At 39.4% G+C, this 20,912-nt stretch overlaps 1 non-coding gene across 1 annotated transcript; it reads right to left on the bottom strand.

Moving 5' to 3' along the window:
- Positions 1 to 8,015: 8,015 nt before the first annotated feature.
- On the bottom strand, positions 8,016 to 8,122 carry LOC141602980 (small nucleolar RNA R71). Its single transcript, XR_012524882.1, has one exon. It is a non-coding gene; the product is annotated as a small nucleolar RNA R71 (small nucleolar RNA).
- Between the last annotated feature and the right edge of the window lie 12,790 nt (positions 8,123 to 20,912).

Raw genomic sequence — 20,912 nt, 5'->3', positions numbered from 1 at the left:
ATGGGGGATGATGTGCAGAAACCTATTATGGGTGCTGGCGTAGATGGGGTTGAACCTGTAGCAGGGACCTTTAAGATATTTGATTTCCCATCTTATGGAACTCTTTCTTCTAAATTGGTTGCAGTGATGGATGAAGGCAGACAGGTAGCAACCATCTCTGGCGGGTTTCTGGGACTGGCTGATTGTTATTACAAATCAAGTTTTGCTGAAGAGAATAAGGAAGTTATTGCTACTGCTAGGAAGAGGAAGTGTTGTTCTCAGGTTTCTGAGTGTCTTGTGCCTAGAGATACTGTTACTTCTATTGAAAAGGCGAGGGATTATCTTAGTCAGTTGGCCAAGAAGAGGTGCTCAGGTGGGGGTATAAATGGTGGATAGGAAGCAGTTGGAGCTGGAGGATTTCCTGTGACAGTGGCTAATATGGATATCAAGGACTCCATTGATTCCTCTTCTGCTAGAAACAATGACAGTTTTGCGGAGGTTGGGCCAATTAGCAAAATTACATAATACATAAATAAAATAATGAATTTTTTTGTTAATATAATATTTTAAATTGATAATTTGGATAGATATATGTTTGTATTCTTTATCAAAATTTAAAGTTACAAAAACTAAAACTCAAACATATTATAACGTAAAGGTTAGGGATGTTATTATTTTGGGTCTGTCCAATGTTATAGGATGGTCCAATAAAATACACCCTGATTTTATATAAATTTTTATTTTATGAAACGAGCTCCTTGTAAGACCAATTTTCTTTATTACTATATATTTCCACCTTTTATGTCATTTCCATATGTTTTTGAATACTCGATTAACCGATTTACATAAACAGTTTGTGTTTTTTCAAATGGTTAACATTTTTCCTAAGCGATATAATCTATCTACTGCTCTTCCTCTTCCTTTGATCATGTGTAATATAATCCTGAAAAATTCATAACAGTTATTGTCTTTTGAATAGAGAGGAGATTATGTTTAAAAGTGGATACATGTATCACATTCAAGAATTTAACTCCATTTGAGAGTTCCACATCTCCCATGTGAGTCACATCAACACATTCACCATTTGGGAGATTAATCTTTAGCCTTTTAGGTAGCCTTCTCACATTACTCAAGATCCTAAAATTAGGTTAATCTTTAGCCTTTTTATCAAATAAGACTGTTGTTGGGTAGATATGGATCAACGATGGTGATGGTACTATATAGTGTGAGATGATGATGGAAATGTCGTTGTATTTTATACTACTTGCATGAGTAAGGGATGAGATGATATTTCTGATAGTTAGCTTCCCTTTTATAGTTGCTCTAGCTTAGGGTTTCAGCTCCTCCCACTCCTCCAGATTCTGCTCCTGATTTATAGCAACTACCTCATCTAAGTAGGAGGTGGTTAATTGACTTGTTCAACTAACACATGTCTTGATCAAACCAATTTGAACCGCTCACATCATAAGCCGTACCACCTGCTCTCTCATTTCTCTAACTAATTGACCCATTCTTACCACCTTAGCAATCCATGTCTCTTCCATTCAACCAATGATGTGATGCCACGTCATCAAGTGTAAAAAATATAAATTTTTGCCATAACACGAGGAATGAGATGTTGAAAGAGATTAGTTAACTAGAAATTGGGTTTAAGTGAAAAATGAGAATAAGTTATAGATAGGCAGTTTCAAATTTAATATTAAATACTTTTACAAAAATAAAATTGTACATCTAGAACTATAATATATATTTTATTAAATTTAAATAATGGTCTTGTGTCTTAAATTTATTAATGCGATGTCATGCCAAGTGTTCATTTTGTATTCGTTTCGATGTTACATAGGTAAAGGATATAGGAAATAGGTCGGAGTATAATTGAATAAACTAGTTTTGTATCCCGTGAGTATCACGGGATTTTTAAAGCCTTTTTTAAGTTAATATTTATTTTTACTATTATGATTCTTTTGTGTGGTTTTAATAAACTTTTTAATTAAGAATTGATCAAATGCTAGATATGTAGGCTTTATATCTTCAAATTGAGGTGTCTTAGAAATGGAAGTACATGATACAAATACCTCGGCCCTAGGAAAAGAAAGAAAAATATAGTAACATCAGCAAGATACTTCTAAATTTTCACAAACCATATTGGAGTTCATGGAACTTGATGTAATACCCGCCCCGTTAGGGACCTTTTGACCATTGTTGACTGACCTTAAACACATGTCTAGAACTCTGTAAACCTTATTAGTCCGATCTTACGTTATGATAACCTTTGGGATTAGGAAGCTCGATCTAGCGTAGGCTACTCGATCGAGTAGCCCAGTGACTCGATCGAGTAGAGGCCACTCGATCAAGTAAGTCCCATACTCAATCCAATAAGTCGAGTTCAGCGGTAAAATATAAATCGTGAGGCCGTGAACCCAAAATCGGTTTCATTTCATTTCTTCCTACACCTAATCGTCGATACCTTTCTCTCCTTTACCAACCTTCATCTTTGGACTCTTTTTATGATTTGAGATACCATAGGATGGAAGGCACGAGTCGGGTAGCGGTCTTGTCGCCGGAACGCCGAGCATAGGTAAGTCATCATCAACATCGTCTTCCTTGGTTTTGCTTGTGATGGTGTTTGTTAGTAATAGGGTTTGCCATACTGTTTGTAATAGATGGTTATGGTGGTTGCTTATCGTCATATGGTTGTATGCGGTGTTGCTTCTGGTTGCTAAAGGTAGGTTTTCCTACCTAGTACTGTTGATTGTTTGGTATGTTGGTTGTGTTGTTAGTTAGTATTAGTTTTGTTACATTGGTATTGTGGTTGGTTGTTGTTGTTTGTCTGTGGTTCGCGAGGTGCATCCTCGGCTGAGTGGAGTCATCTCGGGAATGGGTTCACGCCCTTGATTCGCCCCTTGTGGTTCCCGCCACAAGGGGGATGTGCACATTAATGGACATGGGTTATGCGTTCGATGGAGATGAGCGGGGCTTAGGTGGGAAAGATTGCGGTTCCCCACTGGCGGTGTGGAATATCTGTTACGATGGATATTCTGGCAGGACTTTACCTTTGGGTAGTCAGACAACTGATGGGTGATTGGAGGTGGAGTTGGGTTGTGTATGCCGTACATTGTGTTTTGTATTTCTTCAGTTACTGACTTTGTGTGGTGTTGTGTGTGTTTCTCCTTGTGTTGTGTCTGCCGTGGTCTATTATGGTGAGCATTCAGACTTAGCATGTCTTGATATCTGGAGCTTAGCTGGGTGTTTTGGAGGGACGAGTATATCACTGAGTCATGATATGGATAGTATCACTGTAGTTGATAGTTGTTGTTATCAGTTGTACCTTTTCTTTTATTGAGTTAAACTTATAATAAACTTAATTGTTCTTTTATTGACTTTATGATATTTACTATTCCTCGGGCAACCGAGATGGTAATGCCTTTATTTACTAGGGAAGGTCTTGTTAAGGCTCCTTGGTAGATGGAGGTGTTACAAAGTGGTATCAGAGCGACGATTTTGGCACCTGTAACCAATGAGTCTAATGAACGCAGTGAGTCTAATAAAATGAACCTCGTGTATGTATATTGGGAGCCCCTTGAAATTGCTTGATTTTGGGTGAGAAGGCGCCCTCATTCCAAAATCCTGGCCCCAACATGCTTAAGCCATCCACTCTAAATAGGAATATCGAGTCGGGAATGGTGTGTGTGTGTGTGTATGTGTGTGTAGTGTATAAAATAGATATATCTATTAGATGGGTAGGAGATGATGTCTTGTGTGTGCAAGTGATAAAATAGGAAAGTGCAATTTGCTTGTATAGTTGGGTATGCGTAAGTGTATGTTGATGAATGGTGAGGTGTGTGGGAAGTATATATGAGGATATGTGGTGACGTGAAAGTTGGTAATGGTTTGCAAGTTTGCCTTATTGATAGATTACATGAACATGCAAGGTAGTGTTGTAAAATTTGATATGTGGATAAGTGTAATGCCGTAATTGATATGAACGCATATGTGAATTTAAGAGCTTGTTATCTGTAGAATTGAAATGCAAAAGTATGAGTAAAAAATTGTTATTGTTATAATTAGATATGTGAGTTAAAGTATGACATGGCCGGATTGAATCGTATGTTGTTTGGAATGTAGTAGAATAAGAGTAGTAATGTTTGATTAGGGTAATCGTGTTATACGCAAGGTAATGTTAATCGATAGTAATCATATGTAAATAATTAGTGTCGAGTTCTAAGTATACCTTAGATTCCGAACGATTTATTGTTTTGCAGGAACGACCAATCAAATTCGTAATCTTTTGTCGCTTGTTTTGACTTACTCGACCAAGTACAAGGGTCGACTCGGCCGAGTAAGCCTTACTCGGCCGAGCAAGTGGGTCACTCGATTGAGTTTGATTGAAAACAGAATCCATGCTTATTCTGCCAACATCAAAACTCGACCGAGCAAGCTCAACTCGATCGAGTAGAGGCTACTCGATCGAGTACCTCAGATACTCGATCGAGTACCCCAGCTACGGTAATACGGGCTCTTTAAATTTTTCAGGGCTTACAAACCCCAATTCCTTCATTCTTCTTATTATTTACCTCATTCAAAAACCTAAAAACCTTCATATAATTTCTCTCCCTATAAAACTTTGGTGAATTTGTGTTTGACTTCCTCCAAAATCCTCCTAGTTCATTCATTCAATCCATTTGCAAACTTATTCAAGGTAAATTTCTACTTCTCTTCTTTGATTTTAAATCAATTTGAGGCATGTTAGTGTTGAAATTTTCTAGAATTTCAGTTTTATACCCAAAGTTTTTGCATTATAATTGTTAGATTTTGATAGGAATCACCTTGAATCATTGTTATTGATGTTAGAAATTGCAAAATTGAACCGATTTGTGACTATATGTGAACCGAATTTTCTAGGGTTTACTCTTAAAATTTGATTTTTTGTTCATCTTTTGCATCTTTAAAGGTCGAAATAGAGTAGAGAATACTACTAATATCGTGTTTAGTGCTTGATTTTGGTTAATTTCCTCCAAAATTTCGTCCTAAAACTTCGTCTTAAAAGTGCCCAAAACTGAAATTTTGCCTCAATTTTTGTGATAATAATCGATTTGTGAAGTTGACTTCTGAGAGAATATGGTCCAATTACTTCTACCACTTGTGAAAACTTGGTGTTTTGGAGATTTGAAAGCATCTTTTTATAAAATTATAAGAGTAAAGGGAAGGGGAAAATTCTTGTTTTGTCTCAAAATTTTACTTGTTTCGGCGAATAAATTCACTTTAATTGTTATTTTTCTCCGTATGAATCATTTGGAAAGTTTACTTTAATATTGTAAAACCCAATGTGTGGCTAAAACCATGTTGAAACAGATGACGAGAGCTGCAGCTGCAACCCGCCAAAGCAAGAGGTCACGCGCCGCTGAGCCTGGGGTAGGGGAAGGAAGTCAGGGGCCTACTGTTCCACAAGTTCCTGACTACCCTAAGGTAATATTTGCTTATTTTAAGCAAATGGATGCTTTTGTAGAGTTTATGAGTCGCCGCATGAGACCCACTAGGTGCATCGACACGAGTATTTTGGAGGATCTGAAAATATGATGTGACCGTAATTAGCGCATATTTAGCCCCCAAATTACCATTGTTTCCATGCTTTTTAGTGCCTATTTGGGTCATTTCTTATCTTTAGTTCTTTGTTTTGCATATTCTTTGAGATTTTGATCCCTTGGTAGGAAAGGAGTAAGAATCTTGCATTTTCATGGCAAAACGAGGCTAAATTGATCGTATTCAATGACCAAGCATCAAGGAGAGACAAGACTAGAAGGCCTTTGTACATAGCATAGTAGAAGAGCATTGTTGAGAAAAGGATCCTTGAGTCCCCAAGGAAATCCCCAAGGAATTCGTGAAGAAAAGGGAAGAAAAAGAAGAAGGAAAGTTGCTGAACTACAATCCGAACGGATTGTAGAGAATCCGTCCGCCCTTGCCAGTCCGAGCGTCCTCACCAGGAATCCGCTCGGATTCCCCATGCCCAGTCCGAGCGTCTTGTTCCTTGATCCGCTCGGATCGTCCACCCTGATCCGGCCGTCCCGACTCCCGGCCCGCACGGATCACAAGACAAAGATAGCCGTTCTTCTAACTACGAAATGGAGAAGCCCTTCTCTCGGATAATCCCGGAGGCTCCTTGCTCAACTTAAAAAGTGTAATTACTAGTTTAGCCCTTAGTTAACCCTAATGCATCCTCCCTAATTTTCACTATAAATACCCCATTAGTCTAATTAGAGGAGCATGTTCTTCTTATCAATATTTAGAGTAGTTAATATCAATCAAATCTCTCTTCAACATTGTAATCAAATATTAATCTAGTTTTAATCCAAGTTTTAGTTCTTGAATCTCTCTCTTGTTCTTCATTTATTTTGGGTAATTAGAAGATTATTGGGTTTATTGGGAGATTGACAACCTTCCATCAATCATCAAGCTCTTCTATTATTCTTTGCATCCTTATTATTGGAATCATTAGTAGGTATAATCTCTTAATCCCTTTTTAATTATTCCTAATTACTTTCATTTATTCATCATGTTTCATTATGTTAGTATGATTGACAACCTTTCTAGCATGATCAATATGATAATGAGTGAGTAGTCTCTTAGCTAGGGTTTAATGGGTGATTAGGGGAAACCAACATGGGGAATGATTCATGCTTAAATTAATATGCTTTCATATCTTATTTGCTTGCTTGTTTTGATCTTAATACATGCACATGTTATATTTGATGAAATGCTAAGCCTATGAATCCTTGCATTTACTATCATCTTCTATCCTTTCAACTTGACTTGTAAGACATAACCCAACTCGAGTCTTGTTAGACCATGCATGTGTTGAGTAGGGAAGATTAAGTCGACTTGTAGGTGTTGTACAATCCAAGAGATTCGGCTCCGGGACCCAAACTTTCCTAGGATTGTAAGACATAACCCAACTCGATCCATCACAACAATAATTGCTTGCTTATAATTTGAGAACATGTTTGTATGATCATATCCCATGAATCCCCTATGAACCCATGACGCCCTAGTGCTTTTAATCAATTGTTTACACCCCTTATTTCATTTATCTTGCTAGTTTATTTCATTGTTATTCTAGTTTAGTGACCTTCTACATCAACCCAATTCGTGACACCCCTAGACACCACTAGTTGCAATAGAATCTTCATTTCAATACCCGTCCTTTGGGATCCGACCTTTACTTGCCTCTTTACTAATTGTAGAGTTGTTTGTGAAGTATAAATTGTGTTTTGTATCGACCATTGACCAACGACCACATATGTTTAATTGTGAACACCAAATGGCTCCGATCAAAAATGGCGCCGTTGCCGGGGACGGTGTTTAATTGATTTAAGATTTCTTTTATTGTTATTAGTGTGTCTTTTTCACCTTGGGGAAGTAAAACTCCTCAAGGATTGTTCTAATTGTTTTCTAGTTGTTTGATATTTTGCATGTCTAGAAGGTTACAAAGAGATTTGTTACCTTTTGACCGTGAAATCGAAAGAACCTTGACGAATAATAGGAGACTTGTTAGGAGGAATTTGGGAGGTGTTGGTGAAGTTGTTCAACCCACTAGTGAGTTTGTCAATCCTTTCGCAATAGAAGGAGAAGAGAACCCATTTAACAATATCCCACAAAATCCACCTACAATGCCTAAATTCTCGTCACACTCTATACCCACCGAGGAGGATTTACCAAATGGTACTCCTACCCCACAACATCTCACCGGTAATTTTATTGCCAAGTCCGCCTTCATCCAACTAGTTGAGAGGAGCCAATTCGGGGGAATTCCTAGTGAGGACCCTCATTCTCATATGGAAACATTTTGTGATTATTGTGAAGTTATCTCTCAAACGGGCGTGACTCAAGACCAAATAAGATGGGTCTTATTTCCTTTTTCGTTAATCGGCACCGCAAAGCAATGGTTGAAGGGCCTTGATAAGGCCACTCTTGGAATAGATTCTTGGAAGAAGTTAGCTCTAGCTTTCTACAAAAAATTCTACCCACCGGAAAAGACCAATATGCTAAGAGCTCAAATTACGGGTTTTAAGCAAAGGGATGAAGAGTCTTTGTATGAAGCTTGGGAGCGGTTCAAAGGTATTTGTCGCTCATGTCCTCACCATGGACTTAGCGAATGGTTTTTAGTGCAACAATTTTGGAATGGTTTATATGAAGATTCAAGGAACATTCTCAATATGGGATCAAATGGAATGTTCACCGAAGTTGATGACAATCAAACATGGAACAAGATTGAGGAAATGGCGGTCCATAATTCGCAATATAGTAGGCCTCGCAAGGCTACTAGAGGAGGAAAGTATGAAGTGGACACCGTTACTCAATTGGGTGCTCAACTTAGTGCTCACATTGACACAATCAACTTGAAGTTTGAACAAGCTATGGCTAGGCTTGAGGAAAACTCAAAATCATCAAAGCATCATGTCAATGCCATGACGGCATCCTCATCAATCCCAAGCGGGATATGTGAGAATTGTGGAACCTTGGGTCATGACTCAAGTGAATGTAGGGGAACGACCGAACAAGTTAATGCTTTCCAAGCTTACAAAAGTGGCACCCCTTATTCAAATTTTTACAATGAAAATACCAAGTTCCATCCAAATCTCTCATACAAGAGCCAAAATGTCCAAAATCCTCAACCAACATACACTCCACCACCCATGAGAAATCAAAATCAAAGACCCTTTTTCAATCAAAACCAAAGTTACCAAAATCAAAATCCATACAATCACCACAATGACCAAAATTTTGATGTCCAAAAAGCGGTCCTTCAAATGCAAAAAAATCAACAAGAGTTTTTCACCCAAATGCAAAAGGATAGCCAAGCAAAGGATACCACCATCAACAACATTCTAGCTCACACCAAGATGTTGGAAACACAATTGACCCAACTAGCATCCTCAAACTCACAAAGGCAAAAGGGGCAATTACCGCCTCAAGGTAATCCCCCTAGACATGAAACGGTTAGTGCCATTCACTTGAGAAGTGGTACAACATATGAAGCAATCAAAGGAGCAAGTTGAGAATGAAGTTGTGAGAGCTAGTGAGAATGAAGTTGTGGTGCAATGTCCCAAAGAAGGGGAATCATCGAAAGAAGAAAGTTCAAAGAAAAATGAAGACAAAGCCAAAGAGAAGGAGCCCATTGTGGTTAGACTTCCTTTTCCAAGTCGTCAAGCCAAGCCCAAATTTGATGATCAACTTGGAAAATTCATGGAAATTGTGAAGAATTTAGAAGTCTCAATTCCTTTCACGGAATTAATCAATCACGTTCCGGCCTATGCAAAGTACATGAAAGATATCCTCACAAAGAAGAAGTCAATCCGGAAACTTGAGACTATCGCCTTCACTAAGGTGAGTAGTGCAATACTTCAAAGGAGTTCACCTCCAAAGTTAAAGGATCCGGGAAGCTTCTCAATACCGTGTACCATTGGCGACACAACGATCAACAAAGCCTTATGTGATCTAGGGGCTAGTGTGAGTGTCATGCCGTACTCGGTAAGTAAAAGGTTGGGAATGGGAGAGCTTAAATGTACCAATATCACTCTTCAAATGGCCGATAGATCGACGAAGACACCATTAGGGATATGGGAAGATGTCCCGGTGCGAATGGGAAGTTTTTCATCCCGGTGGACTTTGTCATTGTTGATATGGAGGAAGATTCCAACATTCCGATTATCTTAGGAAGACCTTTCCTACACACCGCGGGTGCGGTGATTGATGTGAAACATGGAGAGCTCACTCTAGAAGTGGGAGATGAAAGCATAACTTTTAATCTTGACAAGACCATGAGAGCTCCTCGTTTGCATGAGCCATGTTTCATGATCGATCACTATAGCCGAAAAGATGAAAGGAAGAAATCGGAACTCCAATGGAGGAAGAAAATTGAAGATGCTCCATTCAAAGAGCAAGTGAATTGTGGCAAGGAGAGCTTGCAAAGCTCATAAAAATCAACCAAGGAAGAAGATGATGGCCTCATTGGCCAAAAGAAGAAATTGGGAGAGTTGTCTCCATCCAAGCAAGAGATTTTCAATGATCAACTCAATGAAGTTTGTGGTCTTTGGGACGACGAATTTGAAGGGATCTTTAATCCCTACATTGGGCATGCCATCGATCATGATCAACAACAAGGGCCACGGTCTATTGAGGACCTCTACCACAACAATGAACAAGCTTTTAATTATTTCTTCGAGGTGTTGAGCAACATCAACAACACCTTGAACATGCCCCCTTGACATCTCATCAAGAATGAGAGTTTGGTGGAGTCCTCCCTAAACCACCACTTGTAAATATTTCTAACTCCCTAACTTACTTTTTAATTTTTGTATTGCATCTTTGTCATTTTTGGATTTTATTTACTTTGATCAAAATAATTGTCATGAAAAGAGAGAAGTGAGGGAGGGACTAATGATTTTAAATTGATGTGTAGTGCTTTACCTTAGTGTGGGGATGGCAATTGCCTAGGCTATTCATGCCTTAGTAGTGCCCCCACAATGAAGAACACAAGATTTGAAAGAATGAAAGAAAGAATGATAGGGGAAATCCGGGAACAAAGGACAAGGATCCGAGCGGATTCCTGATAATCCGCCCGTCTGAAGAAATCCGAGCGTCCTGCTCAGGAGACGCCCGTCTTGGGCTGTGCTGAAAACTGCAAAATTCTTGTCTGTTGAAGAATCCGAGCGGATTTCTGGAAAGACGCCCGTCTCACAGAATCCGTCCGTCTTATGGATAATCCGCCTGTCTTGAGGCTGAAGAAAAACAAAGAAAAATCTCTGGACAAGAATCCGTCCGTCCTGACAAGAATCCGCCCGTCTCATCTCGAAGAATCCGAGCGGATTCCCCAGAATCCGCCCGTCTCTAGGCGGGATTTTTTAAAATTTGAAGCTGAAGAATCCGCACGGATTGCGCCTAATCCGCACGGATTGCGCCTGCGTCCTAATATTGTCGAGTTCTTTAAATACCCCCCCCCCCCCACCTTCATTCATTCATTCATTCACTCATAAACACTACCCATAACATCAAAACCCTCATCCTCTCCATCTCAAAAACAAAAACCCTCATCAAAACTCACCAAAATCAAATCAAACCATCCTTCAAACAACAAATTAATCACTCCATCTTCATCAAAAATCAAAACCAAGCACAAAATCTTCACCTTTGAATTGATTTTTGTTCTTATAAAGGCAAAGCCTTTCACCTTCAAAATCAATTTGGGCATTCTACAAATTGAAGATTTTTGACTCTTTACTTGGTTAGCTCATCAAATGGCAAGAACAAAGGGAGAAACAAAAGCAAAAGCAAAGGCACCAAAGACTACATCTCTCTCTCAAAGGCAAAAAGCTCTACAAATGAAGAAAGCTATGGCAATGGTGGTAGCAACACCAAGCTTGGAAGTGCAACCACCTTAACAAATTTCTATGGAAGCATCACCTTCTACTCCGGTAATTAACCAACTCTTGCATTATCCGGAGGTAACTTTCATTTCCGATGCCCATAGAGATACATTTGTCAAGTTTGCTATGAAACAAATCCAATCCACCAAATTCATATGTCAAGATGCTTTAGAGAAGTTAGGTGTTCTTGAGCAAACAAGAGTCTTTTTCAATGCCATGGGTTTGAAGAAATTGTTTGAAATGAAGGAAGTAACATACCCCTCCCTTGTTTTGGAATTCTTAAGTTCTTTAAAAGTGACAAAAGTTGAGAATAGGGAAAATATTGAGTTTCGTCTAGCTAACACTAGTAGACGCATTACCTTTCCGGAATTGGGTAAAATTTTGGGTCTTAGCGATGAACATAAATTTTATAAGCAATATGGGAAGTATGATCCCGAGCCTCTTTGGGAGGCAATCTCCGGGAAGAAATTTGAAGATTTTAAAGCTTGTCGTGCTCTTTTGGTCCATCATCCGGGCATAAGAGTATGGCACAAAGTTGTGGGAAATACCATAATTGCTAGGAAAGACACCAATCATTTTACGGGACTCGATTTTATTCTCCTTGAATCAACTTTGAATATTGGAAGAATTCATACCAAGCCTTACAATTCTTTGAGGCTATTGGTTGATAGATGGCTCCATGTAGATAGTGGGAAGAAGGGTCAAACCGTAATTGTTAATGGCGGCCTAGTCACGGTCCTAGCCAAGCACTTTGATCCTAATTTCAATAAGGATAGCAAGTACAAGGCTAAGGATGGTGGCCATCTTATTGATATGTCCACCTTGATTAACAAGTTTAAGTGGGTTGCTCACAATCCCCTTGATACCAAGTTTGGGTGGCTTACTAGTGAGGCTCGATCATTCACTTTACCCGCAAAGATTTGCCGTCTTAGTGTCCACCGGACCAACTATTTACTTCCCCTATCCAAGGACGCCGAGTACATCATTCAACAACAAAAGGGTGATCATGAAACTCCCTCCTCTTCCATTGTTATACCACCTTACCCCCATGATTATGAAGAGTTCAAACCGCAAGGATTTGAAATTGGAAAAGATTATGTAACTCTTCTAATGCAAGCCATGCACAAGCAAGCTTATGAAGATCGGAAGAATGCCTATTTGGCTCAATATCCTCCCCTCTTACATCTAGCTAGGCAAGGACTCCTTGATCCATCTTGTCCTTTGCCTAGTTGGGCGGATAAAGAAGCCTTATTTCCGGGTGCATCTAGGGACGTGGTGGAAGACAATGAGGTTGTTGGAAATGGTGAAGAATTTGATGATAACATTGTGGAAGAAGCAAGTGGAGATGAAGAAGGAGATGGTGAAGATGATGATGAAGAAAGCAATGAAGAAAGTGCCAAGGAAAGTGGCAATGTGACCACTTCTCATGAGGGAAGTGGTGATGATGATAGCATGATGGAAGACTAGCCTTGGAGACTCCTACTCTCCCATGGTTTGTCTATATCTCTTTGTACTTTATTTCATTTTGATCATTGATTGGTTTAGTCCTAGCAACATCAAAGGACTCACACCTCGGTTCCATTGAGGTGTTCCTTATTGTTCCCATTTTTGAAAATCCAAAATGACAATCTAGTCTCATGCATAGCATAGCATGTGCATGAACTTCCCCATGCTTTGACATTAGCAATAGTGTCTTACTTGGTTTGGGGAAGTTAATGCATACGCAACGGGAGGTAATCTAAATTATCCTCTCCGTCATAACAAAAACCATGCATCATGTAGTATAGCTTAGTGTAGAATTGCATTTAGTATAGAAAATCATGCATCATTTTGCATAATTTCCATCATTTTGGCCATTGAGGACAATGCCCATATTAGTGTGGGGATGGGAATTCTAACACTTAACTTTTATCCAAAAACCATAAAAATTGAAAAATTTCAAAAATCATAAAAATTTGAAAAATTGAAAAAACCAAAAACAAGTTCATTTCCTTTGGATATATTGTCTTGTATATATTGTGTTTGTTTCATCCTTGTTCACATTGATTGACTACGCCACATCCGAGACATGAGGATATTGAAGACCGCATGGTATGATCTTTCCAATTTCCTTTTTCCTCTTTATGTTAATGACTATGTGGCTTTATTTTGATTGATGCGGTTAAAACAATGTGAATTTAGGACTTGCATTTAGTTTATTTGGCATATTAGTTGGTAGAATCATATGCATTAGGATGTTTATATGTTAGTTGCATCATGGCATGTAGTTGCATGTTAGAAAAATTTTGCGAAACCGTCTATTTGGGAAGCTTGACAAGTGTATATAGGCCCTAGTAGATGCTTTTTATTCTTAAGACTTTGCTTGTTAGAATGCTTGTAAAACACCCTAGGATGTGTCATGCTAGTATCCTTTGACCCATGGTTTAAGGCCGAGTCAAGAGTACCTTGTGGTGTGATAACTCCTTGGCTACCGTTTATTCCAAGGTGACCCTTGAAACCATGCATACTTCCATCATTCATCCATGTTCTACCATAAATTTTTGTCATCAAAGGGAATGGGCACAAAAAGAAATCAATTTGAGTTCAATGAAATGAAAAGAAAAGAAAAAGTTTGCAAAAATGCATCAAAAGAAAAGAGGAGCAAAAATAGACTCCTAAGCTTCAAATACAAGGCACCCTCGTTACTAATTGGGGTGACTTTGAAAATGTTCAAAAAGAAACGCAAAAAGTTGTCAAGTATTGAAATGCCAAAAATCAAAAGAAATGGCAAAGAAAGTATTCTCAAATGTCAAATGCCAATGAAATTGGGGGGAAAACAAAAATGAAAGCAAACTCCCAAAGTGAAACTCAAATATCTATCGATCCCTTTATCCATCGTATCCATTTTTGTGCATGGTAGAGAGGGGACGACCCTTCTTCTTGTCTAGGCAAGAGGGGGAATTCCGCGATCCTCCAGTGTTTCTAACACCATAGGGAGTTCACTCTTGACAAAAGCATTTAACGATTGAGGACAAAGGTACCCTAGCTTGACACCTTTTGGAGGTGATTTATTGGTATCCTTCTAGGCTTAGTAGTTTGAACAAATTGCATCTAGGAAGGATTGTGTACCCTTGAATTGCTTCCCTTGTAGATAATTTCCGCCGCTTAGATGAGGAAAGTGGCTATTCTTTTTTGTAGATGCATCCATTATGTGTTTTTGTGTGCCTAATGTTTGGATGTGTCGCCATTTTGGCAAGACCCACCTTGCCTTGCAAGAAGGCATCCTACCTCATGGTTGTCTTGTTGTGAGTTGAAGGGGCGGAGTGAGACCCGCTAATTGTCTCATATCGGCTATTATTATTAGGTTAGATTAGTATTGGTCCTAGTCTTTGTCACCTCTTTACTCGGGACGAGCAAAGGTTCGGTTTGGGGATATTTGATGTGACCGTAATTAGCGCATATTTAGCCCCCAAATTACCATTGTTTCCATGCTTTTTAGTGCCTATTTGGGTCATTTCTTATCTTTAGTTCTTTGTTTTGCATATTCTTTGAGATTTTGATCCCTTGGTAGGAAAGGAGTAAGAATCTTGCATTTTCATGGCAAAACGAGGCTAAATTGATCGTATTCAATGACCAAGCATCAAGGAGAGACAAGACTAGAAGGCCTTTGTACATAGCATAGTAGAAGAGCATTGTTGAGAAAAGGATCCTTGAGTCCCCAAGGAAATCCCCAAGGAATTCGTGAAGAAAAGGGAAGAAAAAGAAGAAGGAAAGTTCTTTGAACTACAATCCGAACGGATTGTAGAGAATCCGTCCGTCCTCGCCAATCCGAGCGTCCTCACCAGGAATCCGCTCGGATTCCCCATGCCCAGTCCGAGCGTCTTGTTCCTTGATCCGCTCGGATCGTCCACCCTGATCCGGCCGTCCCGACTCCCAGCCGCACGGATCACAGCACAGCATAGCTTCGTTCTTCTAACTACGAAATGGAGAAGCCCTTCTCTCGGATAATCCCGGAGGCTCCTTGCTCAACTTAAAAAGTGTAATTACTAGTTTAGCCCTTAGTTAACCCTAATGCATCCTCCCTAATTTTCACTATAAATACCCCATTAGTCTAATTAGAGGAGCATGTTCTTCTTATCAATATTTAGAGTAGTTAATATCAATCAAATCTCTCTTCAACATTGTAATCAAATATTAATCTAGTTTTAATCCAAGTTTTAGTTCTTGAATCTCTCTCTTGTTCTTCATTTATTTTGGGTAATTAGAAGATTATTGGGTTTATTGGGAGATTGACAACCTTCCATCAATCATCAAGCTCTTCTATTATTCTTTGCATCCTTATTATTGGAATCATTAGTAGGTATAATCTCTTAATCCCTTTTTAATTATTGCTAATTACTTTCATTTATTCATCATGTTTCATTATGTTAGTATGATTGACAACCTTTCTAGCATGATCAATATGATAATGAGTGAGTAGTCTCTTAGCTAGGGTTTAATGGGTGATTAGGGGAAACCAACATGGGGAATGATTCATGCTTAAATTAATATGCTTTCATATCTTATTTGCTTGCTTGTTTTGATCTTAATACATGCACATGTTATATTTGATGAAATGCTAAGCCTATGAATCCTTGCATTTACTATCATCTTCTATCCTTTCAACTTGACTTGTAAGACATAACCCAACTCGAGTCTTGTTAGACCATGCATGTGTTGAGTAGGGAAGATTAAGTCGACTTGTAGGTGTTGTACAATCCAAGAGATTCGGCTCCGGGACCCAAACTTTCCTAGGATTGTAAGACATAACCCAACTCGATCCATCACAACAATAATTGCTTGCTTATAATTTGAGAACATGTTTGTATGATCATATCCCATGAATCCCCTATGAACCCATGACGCCCTAGTGCTTTTAATCAATTGTTTACACCCCTTATTTCATTTATCTTGCTAGTTTATTTCATTGTTATTCTAGTTTAGTGACCTTCTACATCAACCCAATTCGTGACACCCCTAGACACCACTAGTTGCAATAGAATCTTCATTTCAATACCCGTCCTTTGGGATCCGACCTTTACTTGCCTCTTTACTAATTGTAGAGTTGTTTGTGAAGTATAAATTGTGTTTTGTATCGACCATTGACCAACGACCACATATGTTTAATTGTGAACACCAAATGGCTCCGATCAAAATAGAGGTAGATGTCCGGCATATCTTTGAGACTCTGTGTTTGGAGGAGCTATATCACTTGAGGAAACACTCTTATGCCTTTTTGACATTAGAGTTCGGGAGTGCCTTCACTTATGACGTGGCTGAGAAGATGGTAGAGTTCCGGTTGATGAACACTAGTTTTTACCTGACTCTGGACCAGTTCGCCGATCACCTGAGGCTTTCACGAGCCAAGAAGGGATATCTTAGAGATGTCCCGACTGAGTGTGGTGCCAGTGGCTACATGCCTTTGTTCACTAGTAGACCTGCCCCTACTTCGAGTAACATGTTGATTAACGACGTTCAGCATGTGACTTTGAAGATCTTCCTCTGGGCCTTGACCTGTTTGCTCTATGATATGAAAGATGTGAGTAAGATTAACTCACACGAGGTCATGTTTTTGGTTGCTTACCTGAACCCCACCAGAGTGGTGCACGTTGCTTATAGTGCCCCGGCCATCGTGTGTGCCAGTTTGGCCTTGATGGCCAAGTCTTCAACCCATTACCTCAGTTGTGGTGCTATTGCCACCCGCTGTAATACCCGCCCTTTTAGAGACCTGTTGACCAGCGTTGACTGACCTTGGGAGCGGTAATAGTCCTTAGAAGTGCGTACCAAATTTATCTTGTGCTTTGAGTTAGGGGTGGTACTCGATAGAGTAGAGGCTACTCGATCGAGTAGCTTAGATACTCGATCGAGTAGGGGCCACTCGATCGAGTAACGGGTTTTCAGCGAGGGTTTATAATCGTGTTTTGTTAAATCCGCAAATCATTTCCGCCTCATTCCTTCAGATCCTTAGGTCGTCTCTCTCCCTGCCCTTCACCATATAACCTCCATGGAAGCCTTTGAAGGTCCTTATTCATTAGGAATGCATAGCTTGAGTCGGGTAGCGGTCCTTTGCCAGTTCTCCTCATGTAGCTATGTCATCATCAGCATCTGTGCCCTGTGTTTTCAGTTAGGGTTTGCTTGGTAGTGATAGATGGTTGTGTTATACTTATAGGTGTTGCTTGGTTGCTGGATGTTGCGTGTGTGGACATGGAATCGTTGCAGTCGCTTAAAGGTAGGTTCGCCTACTCAGTTTCTGTGGATGGTCTAGTGTGTCGTTGGTCGTGTCGTGGTTGTTGTATTGTAATTGTGTTTGTGTGGCAGCGTATATGCGGTAGTCGGTTGGTGTTTGCAGTTTGTTGGTTGTCGTTGTATTGCAGCTGTTTGTGATTGTTTGTCTCTAGTTCTCGAGGTGCATCCTCGGCTGAGTGGAGTCACTTGCGGGAGTGGCTTCACGCCCTAGTTTCGCCCTCCGTGGAACCCGCCACGGGAGGGGATGTGCACATTAATGGGACAGGGTTATCGCTCGGTATGATGAGCGGGGATTTGGTGGGTACGGCTGCGGTCCCCCATTGGCAGGGCTGATCCAGTGGACAGTCGGTGACGGAGATTGGTTGGAGTGGGTGTGATTGTGTGTGTGACTGATTGTGCTGTGTTGTGTTGATAGATGTTGTTGGTCTTGTCATGTCTTATCTCAGTACTGACCTTGTGTTGTTGTCTTGTTGTTTTATGTGTCTGCCGTGATCCCTTATGGTGAGCAGTAAGTCATAGCAGGTGTTGCTGTCGTTGATAGCTGGAGTCCTGGCGAGATGAGTCCTAACGAGTTTCGATACAGATCGTGTGTAGCTCACGAGTTGTATCTTTATTTTGTTAAGTTGGTTGTAAGGCTTGTAATATAACTATAATTGTTCTTTTATCGACTTTTGATGATTACTTACCTCGGGCAACCGAGATGGTAACGCCCTTATATGCTAAGGAAGGCCTAGTTAAGGTTCCTCTGAATATGGGGGTATTACAAAGTGGTATCAGAGCGACGATTTTGGAACCTGTAACAAATGAACCTAATGAACGTAGTGAGTCTAATAAAATGAACCTGGTGTATGTGTAATGGGAGCCCCAGCTGATGCTATATTTTGGGTGAGTAGGCGCCCTCATTTCAAAATATTGGCCCCATTGTACTTAAGCCAATCACTGGGTATGGGAATGTTGAGTCTCTGTGTATGTTTAATGTGTATGTTGATTGCGTCGGAACTATCCGTGGTTGAGTCTTTGTTAACGTTGGTATGGGCATGATAGTTGCATTTGGATTGTGTGTGGTGAAGTTTTGGTAGAATTAGTGAGCTTATGCGATGTTTATGAAAAACGTAAAAGGTTTTATTTAATAGAAATGCGTGAAAAGTGTGGAAGTGTATGCTGTAATATGAGAAGTGATTATGTTGGTATTTGCTTAAGGTTGTTGGTAACGGTGATCCTATATGAGTCTATAAGTCCTACGGTAGCTATAGTGATGATAGTTAAAGAAGTGTTGAGTCATAATATGAGAAATAGCAGGTAGCGATGCTTTTGTACAATGTTTAATGGTTGAAAGTTTCCGCTGTGTAATGATCAATCTGTGTAGAATAATTTGTTTATGATTGAAATTGGAACATGATAATAGTATATTTGAATGTCATATAGAAGAATAATTATCGCTAATTATGTGTTTTACATTAACATGAGAATAAGTTGGTAGCCATGTGGTAAGACGAGTTTAGATATGATACAATGATGTAATTGTGTATATGAATGACTCGGTAACAGGTAAACCGTGTTGTGTGAATTTGTTGTAGCGTAACATGATATAAATCTTATCTGATGAGACGGTACGATATGCTTGAGTAGTAATGGTAATACATGAGTGAGTATGATAACTAGTGACGAATTCCGAACATAGTTTGGAATCGACACGCGATATTGTTTTTGCAGGAATCTCCAATTTATCTCGTATTCCTGACTGAGTAATCAACCTTACTTGACCGAGTGCGAGTGCTTACTAGACCGAGTAGACCTCACTCGATCTAGTTAGGAAGTTATGACGTCGGGACGTGGAAATTTTCTGCAGATACTCGACGAAATAGCACCTACTCGATCGAGTAGAGGGCACTCGATCGAGTACCCAAGACACTCGATCGAGTAGGCTACAGTGCAGAGGTTCTTACGGGTTTCTTAAAACCCGTATTTCTTCTCATTCTTCTTATTCTTTCTTCTTCCATTCGAACCCTAAGCCCTAAATCTCTCAAAACTCTTATATTCTTGTGGTTGTGGTGATTAATTTGGGTTACTTTCTTTGTTTGATTTCGTTCTTCTACTTTCCTATCTAATCAAGGTATGAATTTCTTCCCTTTTTGCATGTTTTATCACTTTGAACTTATTAGAATGGTATAATTAACTGAAATTTCGATTCATATGGGCGAATCATTGCTTTTAATTGTTGTAATGTGATTCATATGCTTCCCTTTCATGATTGTTGATGATTAATTGCTCCAAAAATAGAATAGAAATTGCCAAATTGGGGACGAATTTTCTAGGGTTTTCAAAAATCAAAATTGATTTTGGTTGTTATCTACATGTTGGATGGTGAAATTGAGTACTATATGTTGTATATACCATGTGGAAGGTTGGATTTTGGTAATTTCGATCTTAAAACTTGCCTTAAAACTCCGTCTTAAAAGTGCCCCAAATTGAAATTCGTTTCCTTTATTTAAAATTTAGTGTTGGATATGAATGAATATGCGAGAGTTAAATTTTTTTATGGTAATGGTGATGTTAATTCTTGGTGAATATGTCAATTTGTTACAACTGTAGAGACCGTCTGACTAGTCTAATTGAGTTGTTTGCTTCTAATGTTGAAGGTTGATAATGACGTGTTTTAAGTTGCCTTTTTATGAACATATATGAATATTTCACATGATTATCAGGTCTATATATATATAGAGTAACATTTGAGCCATGCCATGGTATCCGAATTGACCGAGTAGATTATGTTTATCATGTTAAACTTTTTACAGCTATAAAGATCGTCTGAGTTACTGTAAACTGAATTTATGTATTAATTTGGGATTTGTTGGTGAAGGTGTGTACCTAGATGAGTATTATACGTTCCATTGTGTAATTTATGTGATTTAAGTGCCTATGCAAGTTTGTTTAAACCGTATGCTTGAACAGATGCCAAGACTAAACATAGGGACCCATCAGAGTAAGAGGGGGAGGGCTTCACAGCCCGAAGTTGGGGAAGGTAGTGGACCCGTGGTACCCGCTGTACCGGAATACCCTTCGGTGGTGTTTGTAGACTTTAAACAGAGAGCGATTTGTGGCGTTACAGAAACGCAAAATGAGGCCTACCCGTTGTGTGTATACCACACTTCTTGAGGACTTGGGAATTGAGACGGATGTCCGTCACATCTTTGAGACTTTGGGATTTATGGAGTTGTATCGGTTGAGGAAGAATTCCTACCCTTTTCT

This window comes from Silene latifolia, chromosome 9 (genome assembly GCF_048544455.1).
Source record: "Silene latifolia isolate original U9 population chromosome 9, ASM4854445v1, whole genome shotgun sequence".
In the NCBI taxonomy this organism is placed as follows: domain Eukaryota; kingdom Viridiplantae; phylum Streptophyta; class Magnoliopsida; order Caryophyllales; family Caryophyllaceae; genus Silene; species Silene latifolia.
Note: the sequence above shows the minus strand (reverse complement) of the source record. Positions and strands in the feature narration are given on the sequence as shown.